We start from the raw sequence: 8,751 nt of genomic DNA, 5'->3' as shown, positions 1-8,751 counted from the left end.
TGTGGCAATCATGATGAGGGGGTGAGGTGATGAGATTGGTTGATTGGTTGATGGGGGTTGTTTGATTAGAGAGAGAGAAATGGGTTAGTTGATTGATGATGAAGGAAGTATGGGTTGAGTTGATTTTATTGGAGTGTTTTAAGGAAGATGATGGGTAGAGGTATGGGTGATGATGTGGGTGGTTGATGATGTTAGATAATGGTGATGGGTTAGGGTATGGGTGAAGGTGTGGTTGGTTGTTGATGTTAGAGGATGGGGATAGGTTAGGTTAGGGTAGGGTATGGGTTGAGGTGATTTTGGAGAGAGGTGAGATGGGTTAGATGAGTTGTTTAGAGCATGGTGATGGGAGTGGGTGATTGGATGAGGAGGTGAAGGATGGTGATGACAAGTGTCATCTTTTGATGTTGAGGGGTTGATTGGTTGATGTGGGTAATGGTTGATGGGTATGGGTCGGATAGTGAATTGGGTATGGATAGTGGTTTATGGGCTTTTAATGTGTTGGGCTTGGGTTTAGAAGGGTTGTGGGTTGTTTTGGATTGGATATCGGATTTGGAGATGGAACGGTGAAGGTTGGATGAAGGGGTAGGCATCCCAAGTCTCACATTTTATTATTTTGAATTTTTTTGTTTGAAATCATTGATTTAATCAAAAATACCACGTGTTGGCGAATCGGGCTTTTGGGCCCGTTGGGAAATTTATCGATTTTTGTATGTAAGCGCGGGGCGATGATGTTGAACAGCTGTAGGATGGGCCACGTCCCTTTTTTCCGGGTCCTCGAGACCACGGGGTGGTCTTAGGGGTGTTGATTTAACCGTGGTTTCCACTTTTGATGTTTTGGGCCTTAGTGGCCCGTTGGCCCCCTTTTGTTGGGAAATCGGTATTTCGCATGGAGCGGGGTAGATGGGAGTGTGCCGAACCCTTTTGATGAGCCTACTAACCCATTGAGATGTGTTAGGGCTTGGGTTTCGCGACAATATCATTTTTCGATGATTCGGGCCATTGAGGCCCGTGGGTCGAATTTATTTAAACATTATTGTTTTTTTGGGCCCTTTTAAGTGAGGGCCCGTTCAAATTGAGGTGTTTACACAACTGTGGTCAGTCGACCTAAAATAAATAACGGAACGGAAACGTAAACAGCGCCTCGTGCTAACAGAAAGTAAATAAACATGCAACTAGTAACATTATCCCTGGATATCCGTTCACCAAACTACACACAACACAACAATGTAAAATACAGACATCACCCCTCGGGTGTGATTATGACATTTTAACCGTTTCATACCCTTTTTTTCTTTTTCTAAATTTACAATTTTCAATCTCTCAATTAAAATATCAATTTTTTTTATTCATCAACTCAATTGAATATTAAATCATATGTTTCAACTATAGAATTTATTGTCAATAATATTATAAAAGAACAAAATTTATTTCAAAACGAGGTCCGAATAATGCACAAGACCCAACTGATGGAAATAACCCGTTGAAATATCTTACCCACGTATAATTATTATAAAATATAATTAAAATATCAAAATGCAATTTCTTGCGTGAATTTGAAATAACCAATTAAATTCTTTATTTTTAGAAACTTACCAAAATTTTTAATAAAGTCATAAATGCAATTTTCACAATCTATGATTATTAATAGAAATTGATAGTTCTTTACAATCTCTAGGCGACGAAATTGAAGTACGTGCGTGGAAATCGAGACGATCGACACGGAAATCGAGGTGACTCATACTTCGAGATGACTGATTTTCAAAATCAGTCCGGTGGTTTCGAAGATCTCAATGTCGTCGTCTTTTCCTCCCTTCTGCGACGAATGACGGTTTGACCCTAAAACGGATGAAATCCGATGTCGAAGTTACGAAGCCCCCGTATATATATATATTATATATATATATATATATATATATTATATATATATATACGACTATTTTTTTTTACGATACGGGATGAAAAAGATGAAAAAACGGAAGGAATTTGAGTGAATTTTGTAAAGAACGAGGCTACAGACATTTCTCCATAACAAAGGTTACATTTTTGACCTGAGGTGACTCCTAAAATTGACGTCATTTTCATTTTTTTATGATAATTCGACTTCCTGATCTCCAAAAGACAAATAAATAATTCATATTCAATAAATTTTCGTTACGAACCCAATGGTGTAATTGAATCTTAATAATTCTTACTTTAGCAAAAAGTCATTATTTTAGCTTGGTCCGACTCGATAATCGAGGATTTTATAATTTTTTATTTGATTTTGTATTTGAGCGTGCTTAAGGCTAAAGTATATTTTTCGATCATTTTAAATCCAATGGTATGGTTGGATTCATTAAAAATGATCAGAAACATCCTAAAGTTTTATCCCTAAGTCCCACTTTCAAGGTTTTCTCAAAATTCCACTATTTATTTTTCTCGAGATACGAATTAAAAACTTGGGATTTTATAGTATGATTACTAGATCATGTCAGGTGAGGTTATTAGTAGTACTTGTTTGTGGACCTACTGGATAACCATTGTTACTTACCCCTTCCTTCCATCTTTTTTTAGTTATAGAGCGAACAACTAATGAAGTGAGTGTAGAGCTGTCAATTGCGAAGCATCTGATTGGTCAAATCGACCACCAGAGTTTGCTACCTGGTGAGCAATGGGATTACTTCCATTAGGATTCTTTTCACCCAAGAGGTGTCTATAGTTTTTGGATTGAGTAATAAATCTATGTTAGAAAGAGGATAAATTTTTGTAATCTCGTATATTATCACCTTTTGCGCAACTCTAATCTAACTCTATGTTGTTCGCAATTTATCATCTTTCGCATCTTGTATACTTTTGGCACATTTATATATAGGATTTAATGGATATTGACTTATTAAGTTTTTGAGTTTCGTGGAATGCTAACATAAATAGAGGGAACCATGTCCAAATTTTGAGATATCACCTAGTACCTTGAGATTTGACCTTGGGATTTGACCTTGGGATTTGTGTTAGCGTTTGGCGGGGCACCACACGACCTAGCTTATTTTGGGTTCCAAAAGATAGTTTGAAGATATATGCCCCTCGGTGGAACATAATTCGACTTTTTGATCTATATTGGGTTGAAATCTCGCGCGCTTGCACATTTTGAGATTCTTCTCGGGATTGACTAAAGAATTTTTGGGTGTTTACATATAATTTTCTTTTAAAATATTTTTTGGGCCCACTAACTTAAACCTTCAAATAAAGTTCAACCTAAATTATGTCTTTTAGTTGTTCTAAACCTAATGATGATACCTAATTGACTCAAAAGCTCTCCTATCGCAATCAAGGTTGTTAAAAGCATTAAACGGGGCTTAGGCAGTATAAACATGAGATTTTCAATTCCGAAGATCTCTCCTACTTGGGTTTGGAGTCGTCATCATTCTTTTTTGAAAAAATGGTATGAATGGTTATTTGAAAAATAATTTTCGAAAAATCATTTTTTAGTGACTCTCGTACGGATAAAGTCCATTGGTTCACCTTAGATCTAAGTAAGGGTGTCCATATTAGGGAGTAGACAAGGTGTTAAGCACCCTACTCCCTTCATCATTGGTGGTAACCTTGGATTCGGTCAATTTTTCTAAAATAAAATAAAATTTGAAAAATTGATTTGCACCTTCGAGTGCGAAGGACTTCGATTTTGACTTAAACCATTGAGGGATTCCTTATTAAGGAAGATACCCCATCATGGTCCATGCCTTCGAACAAATTTTAAAAAAATTGTGGACTTTTAGTCAAAGACCCATTTTCATAGGGAAAGGGCCCAAGGCTTTAGTTTCAAAAAATTTGAGGTATGTGCATTAGTGTAGGGATTTTAAAAGTGTTTTATTTTGAAATACTCCTCGACCTCTACCCTTTCAACTAGGCTGAAACCCTATATATTGGAAGTAGAAGAGGTTTTCTTGAAACCAAAGAAAAAAAAAGGAGTAAAAAAAGAATGGAGAAATAAAAGAGGGGTGTTTAGGGGGAGAAAGAGAAAAGATTTTTCTTTCCTTTCTTATCCAAACACTACATTGTTCTTGACTTGACCTTCTTTTCCATTAAAGGGATGATTCTTCTTTGACTTCTCTTGGTGTACTTGTGTAGTATATATTAGAGTTGAGTTGGTAAGTTAAGGGAATTGAGAGTGAGTAGAGAGTTGAAAATGACTTTTTTTTAATCAAGTATTAGGAATCCATCTGTTAAGAAAGGGGGAAGAGATTTATAAAATTTTGGAAGGTTGCTTTTAGGGGTAAAATGGGATGCAAAGGTGAAAGAAGGTGGAATGATGTAAGGTTTGTGAGAGGGGTGTATGTAAATTGAGGATGGTAGAGGGCATTTGTGGAAAGGGTATAAGTAGGTCATTTGTAATTCAAATGAGTTGGATCTTTCAATCTATTCAGGTTGAGTATTAGGTGAGTTCAGTAGAGTTGGTTTTGGTTAAGAGAATGGGGTGTGTAAGAAAGTGGTTGTTAACTTTTTTAGGAGGGTAGATGATGTGATAACATGTGTCCAAAAAGTATTGAGATGGTGTGTTAGATGAATTGAAGGGGTGTGGGAATGGCTTGTGAGGATGATTTTAAAGAGAATGGTAAGGATAGGTTAGAAGAAGATGTAAGTTCAGATGTGGGTAGCTATTTTTTTTTTTTAAATGTGAGGAGGATAAGTAGTTGAATGAGAAAAATGGGTTGAGGTGGTGACATTTGTCTCATCTTGGTGATTTTAGGTGATTGGTTGTGATCTTTAGGTTCGATTAAAACTTGGCCTTGGGTAGTAGGTTGAATAGGTATAATGTTAGGTTTTAAGTCCAATGGGCTTAGGTGGTGGGTTGAGTAAGCATAATGATGGATTGAGTTCAATTGGCTTAGGGTTGGGTTGAGTTGAGAAGTAATGATGGTGTAGAAGAAAGGTGAGGTAGGTATTTGGTCCATGAGCCATGTAAAGGAGGGCCTTGGCCATTTATTTGATAAGTAGATGATTTTTTTTTTAAAGTTTGGGCCTTGGGGCTCATTTCAATTTTTGTGACCTTTTTGGGAATTTTGCATGGAAGGGCCGTCTAAATTTGGGTGTTTACAACTGCCTCTCTTTATAAGAATGTCGTGTAAAAAACTGCAAAGAATAGACAAAATCCTTATTTGTACGGGCCCAAAAAATTTGTTGAAAACACGATTTTTAAAATATCGAATGAATTGATGATTTTTAAAAAGTAGCTACCCAAGCATGAGGTCTAATTGGGTTGGCCTTGCAATTCCTTAATTCCGTGGCACGGAGCTCGTTTGAGATATCAAATTTGATGAAAGTTTGATGATATTAAAAATTCTAATGCTTTTGATTGTGTTTCGACAAATTAACATTGAATGTAACTCAAAAAGAATTTTTTTTGAAATTCTTGATTTTTTTAAATGAGATACATTCAAATAATAAAAAAAATTTGGAAGAACTAAGGGATTTGTGATGATCCTTTAATAGGTATATACGAAAGAGTCTTTCAAACTTACTGTAACACCCTATGATTGCAATGGTAGAAAAAATAAAAGAAAACATAATCCTCCTAAACTTTGGGCTGGTTTCTCAAGCTAGGAATCTGATAGGGATTGAACTAATTATGAAAATTAGAGATGAGATTTGCAATCTAAGTGTTTCGACGAGAATGATTTGACGTTTTTTGCTTTAAACGACAAACCTATGAAATCTAAAGGAGATCAAAATTCTTTTTCTTTGATTTATTTATTTATTTATTTTTAAAAATTGAAAATATCGTGTAATTTATACTCATGCGACAATGAGCAACATGTAGTTTAGGCTCTTACTAAGGAGCAACATGTAGTTTAGGCTCGTACTAGGGAACATCATATAGTTTAGGCTCTTGTTAAAGAGTAAAATGTAGTTTAGGCTCTTGCTAAAGAGTAACAAATAGTTTTAGGCTCTTATTAAAGAGCAACAAGCAGTTCTTACCAAAGAGCAACAAGTAGTTTTAAGCTCTTACTGAGAAGTGACGAGCAGTTTTAGACTCTTACTAAGGAGCGTAATGCAATTTAGGCTTTTGCAAAAGAGCAACATGTAGTTTATGCTCTTATTGAGGAGCAAGATGTAAATTATGTTTTTACTAAGGAGCAACAAGCAGTTCTTACAAACAGTTTAGACTTTTACCGAGGAGCACAATGCTAATAAAGTATTTATGAAAAATAGTTCTGATAATTATTAACCTCGGGTAATTCGATACCTTATTTTTAAGGAATACATTGAACTTTTCGTTATAGACCCAAAATATTAATTTGTGTGATGCATGCAAAAAGTTTTTTATTTTTTTATATTTTAAAAATAATCTTTTTAATATGAGAAAAATGATTAAATCAAGAATCTGGCATTGTTAAATACTAAAAAGGGTGTGTCTGTCAAATAGAGAGTAATTTTTCTCAATTATCTTTAAGGTTCTTTAGAGTTATCATCACTATCGGATATCGAAAAAAAAGATAGAAAATGATTGGATGGTATTTGATGATGAGATAAAGGATTGTATAATGATTGATAATCAATATTAAACTTCAGAATCTGTCTGAGATATTGATATATCGATTATTATTCAGACTTCAAACATTTTTGAGGTAGAAAACAATTGGTAGATATAAATGAAATTTCTTCTATTTTTTTGGCATTCATGCCCTTGGTGCCAATTACGATTTTTACCAAGTCTGGCTCCATAATTTTTGCGCATTAATACCATTTCAGGTTTTCATCGTGCCTGTGGTATTTGATCTTGTCATGATTTGACTCTTTTACTCACATCGCTTTTGTAGGTTTTCACTGTGCCCTTTCAAATCATGATATACTTCTTGTAAACTTCCAGAGATAGTTGTTCATTCATCACCAACGAACATTTGTAGTAGAAGTATTCTTTTCAAATCATTTTTTGATCAAAGAGGACTTAATTTTAGGATGTAACATGGATATGGTTGAGGTTTGTGAAGAAATGATATATGCTCAAATATGAAATTTAATATAATGGATAGGTTATACCGGGGATTTGTCTTTTATTTCCTTTTTATGATAATGAAATTGCAACTCATTTTGCGTGAATTAGAAAGAACTCGTTTACGTACGTTTGAAAGCATCAAGTGGGATGTAATGGGGTCTGACAAGGTTCAACCTTATTGAATTCCTTGATTTCGTAGCACAAGGCTCGTTTGAAATCTTGGATTTGATGAAATTGGATGATTGATGGAAAATGACTACTCAAGCATGAGGTTTGACAGGATTTACCTTATTAATTTTTCGATTTCATGTCGTGGAGCTTGTTTGAAATTTTGGAATTGATGGATTTTGGGATGATTGATGCTTTTAACCATACTTCATTGAGTTTGATCCGAATCATTTTGAACAAGATTTTTTTTTCATAGTTTTGAAATGATATTTTTTTTCATTGTTCAAAATTTTCTCGGTGTGGGGTGGCATGCCCCAGTTCTAGTTAATTGAAAGATAATGAAGGTTTGAGTGGGTTGACTAGCGGTGGATATGTTAGGAGGAAGGCCTCTTATCATTTCAAGATTTGATTTTTCAAGAAATTTTTTTGATGTCACTTAATGTTTGTCAACTCAAGAAATAAAACTTTTGTGGATTTGAATATTTGACAATGGTTGATCATTGTAATTGGACTAGAATCTTCTTCTTTGATAAGAGCCGAACTATTTTGCTAGATTTTCGTTGATCTGCTTTTTTTTCGACATTCTTTTAACACTTTTCTTCATTTGTTGATCATTTTCGATATGCTTCCCAAGGATCCTTTAGATTGTTTATTTAGGCTTATTCTTGAATCAATACATATACTTTTCATTTTCATTTTCGATAAGTCTTGAGAGAAAATTCTCCAAGGAATAACAAATCAGTACATCATTGACATGAACTTCTTTCCAAATTGCGAGTTCCATTTGAGAATTGAATATTAAAGTAGAAGTGATTGGTTGAATCAAACTTAATTTTTTTTAAATGAAGGTTTTTAATGGATGAATGAGATTTTTGATTGTCTTGGGAGTTGAGAAATATGGGGAGTGCCTTAGTTTAGACAAAAAAATTTATTGTTTTGTCGTTCACAGTTCATACTCATGTGAAAATAATCAAAAGGTATTAGAAAATATGGGATTATAATCGTCAAGTTTTTTGAGTCATCTTCGGTCCTCTAGTCAAATTGAGTCTGAGTTTTCAAAATTTTACAAGACACCCATGTTCTTTGTAGTCATGAAGCTTATAATTGAAATATATTTTGAAATATTTTGATTTTTTGTTTTGTTTTTGAATATATATATATATATATATATATATATATATAATTTTTTAAGGTAGGTAATAATAATTTTTTTGTTTTTTTAATGAACCTTCTAAATTAATATCCTTCCTGAGGATGAAGGTCTGATAAATATTCCTAGGAAAGGTTTGCATATTTTTTATTTTTGTTTTAAAGATGGACATTCTAAATTAATACACTTCCTAAGGATGAAGGTCCGATAAATATTCTTAAGAAGAAAATGCATTTTTTTGAATTTTTTATTTATTTTTGTGTGTTTTTTTTTAAAAGATTGACACTCTAAATTAATACCCTTCTTGAGAATGAATGTCCGATAAATTTTTCCTAAGAAGGGACTGCAACCCTTTTTTAAATTTTTTTTGGTTCCCTTCTGACTTTATCTTAGTAGAACATCATGCTTATGTTTCAAAGTTTGTAAAATCAAAGGCCAAACCAATTTGAATCTCGTCCTCGAC

The sequence above is a fragment of the Akebia trifoliata genome, chromosome 13 (assembly GCF_017979445.1).
Source record: "Akebia trifoliata isolate Shusen 1 chromosome 13, ASM1797944v1, whole genome shotgun sequence".
In the NCBI taxonomy this organism is placed as follows: Eukaryota; Viridiplantae; Streptophyta; class Magnoliopsida; order Ranunculales; family Lardizabalaceae; genus Akebia; species Akebia trifoliata.
This window is presented reverse-complemented; position numbering follows the sequence as displayed.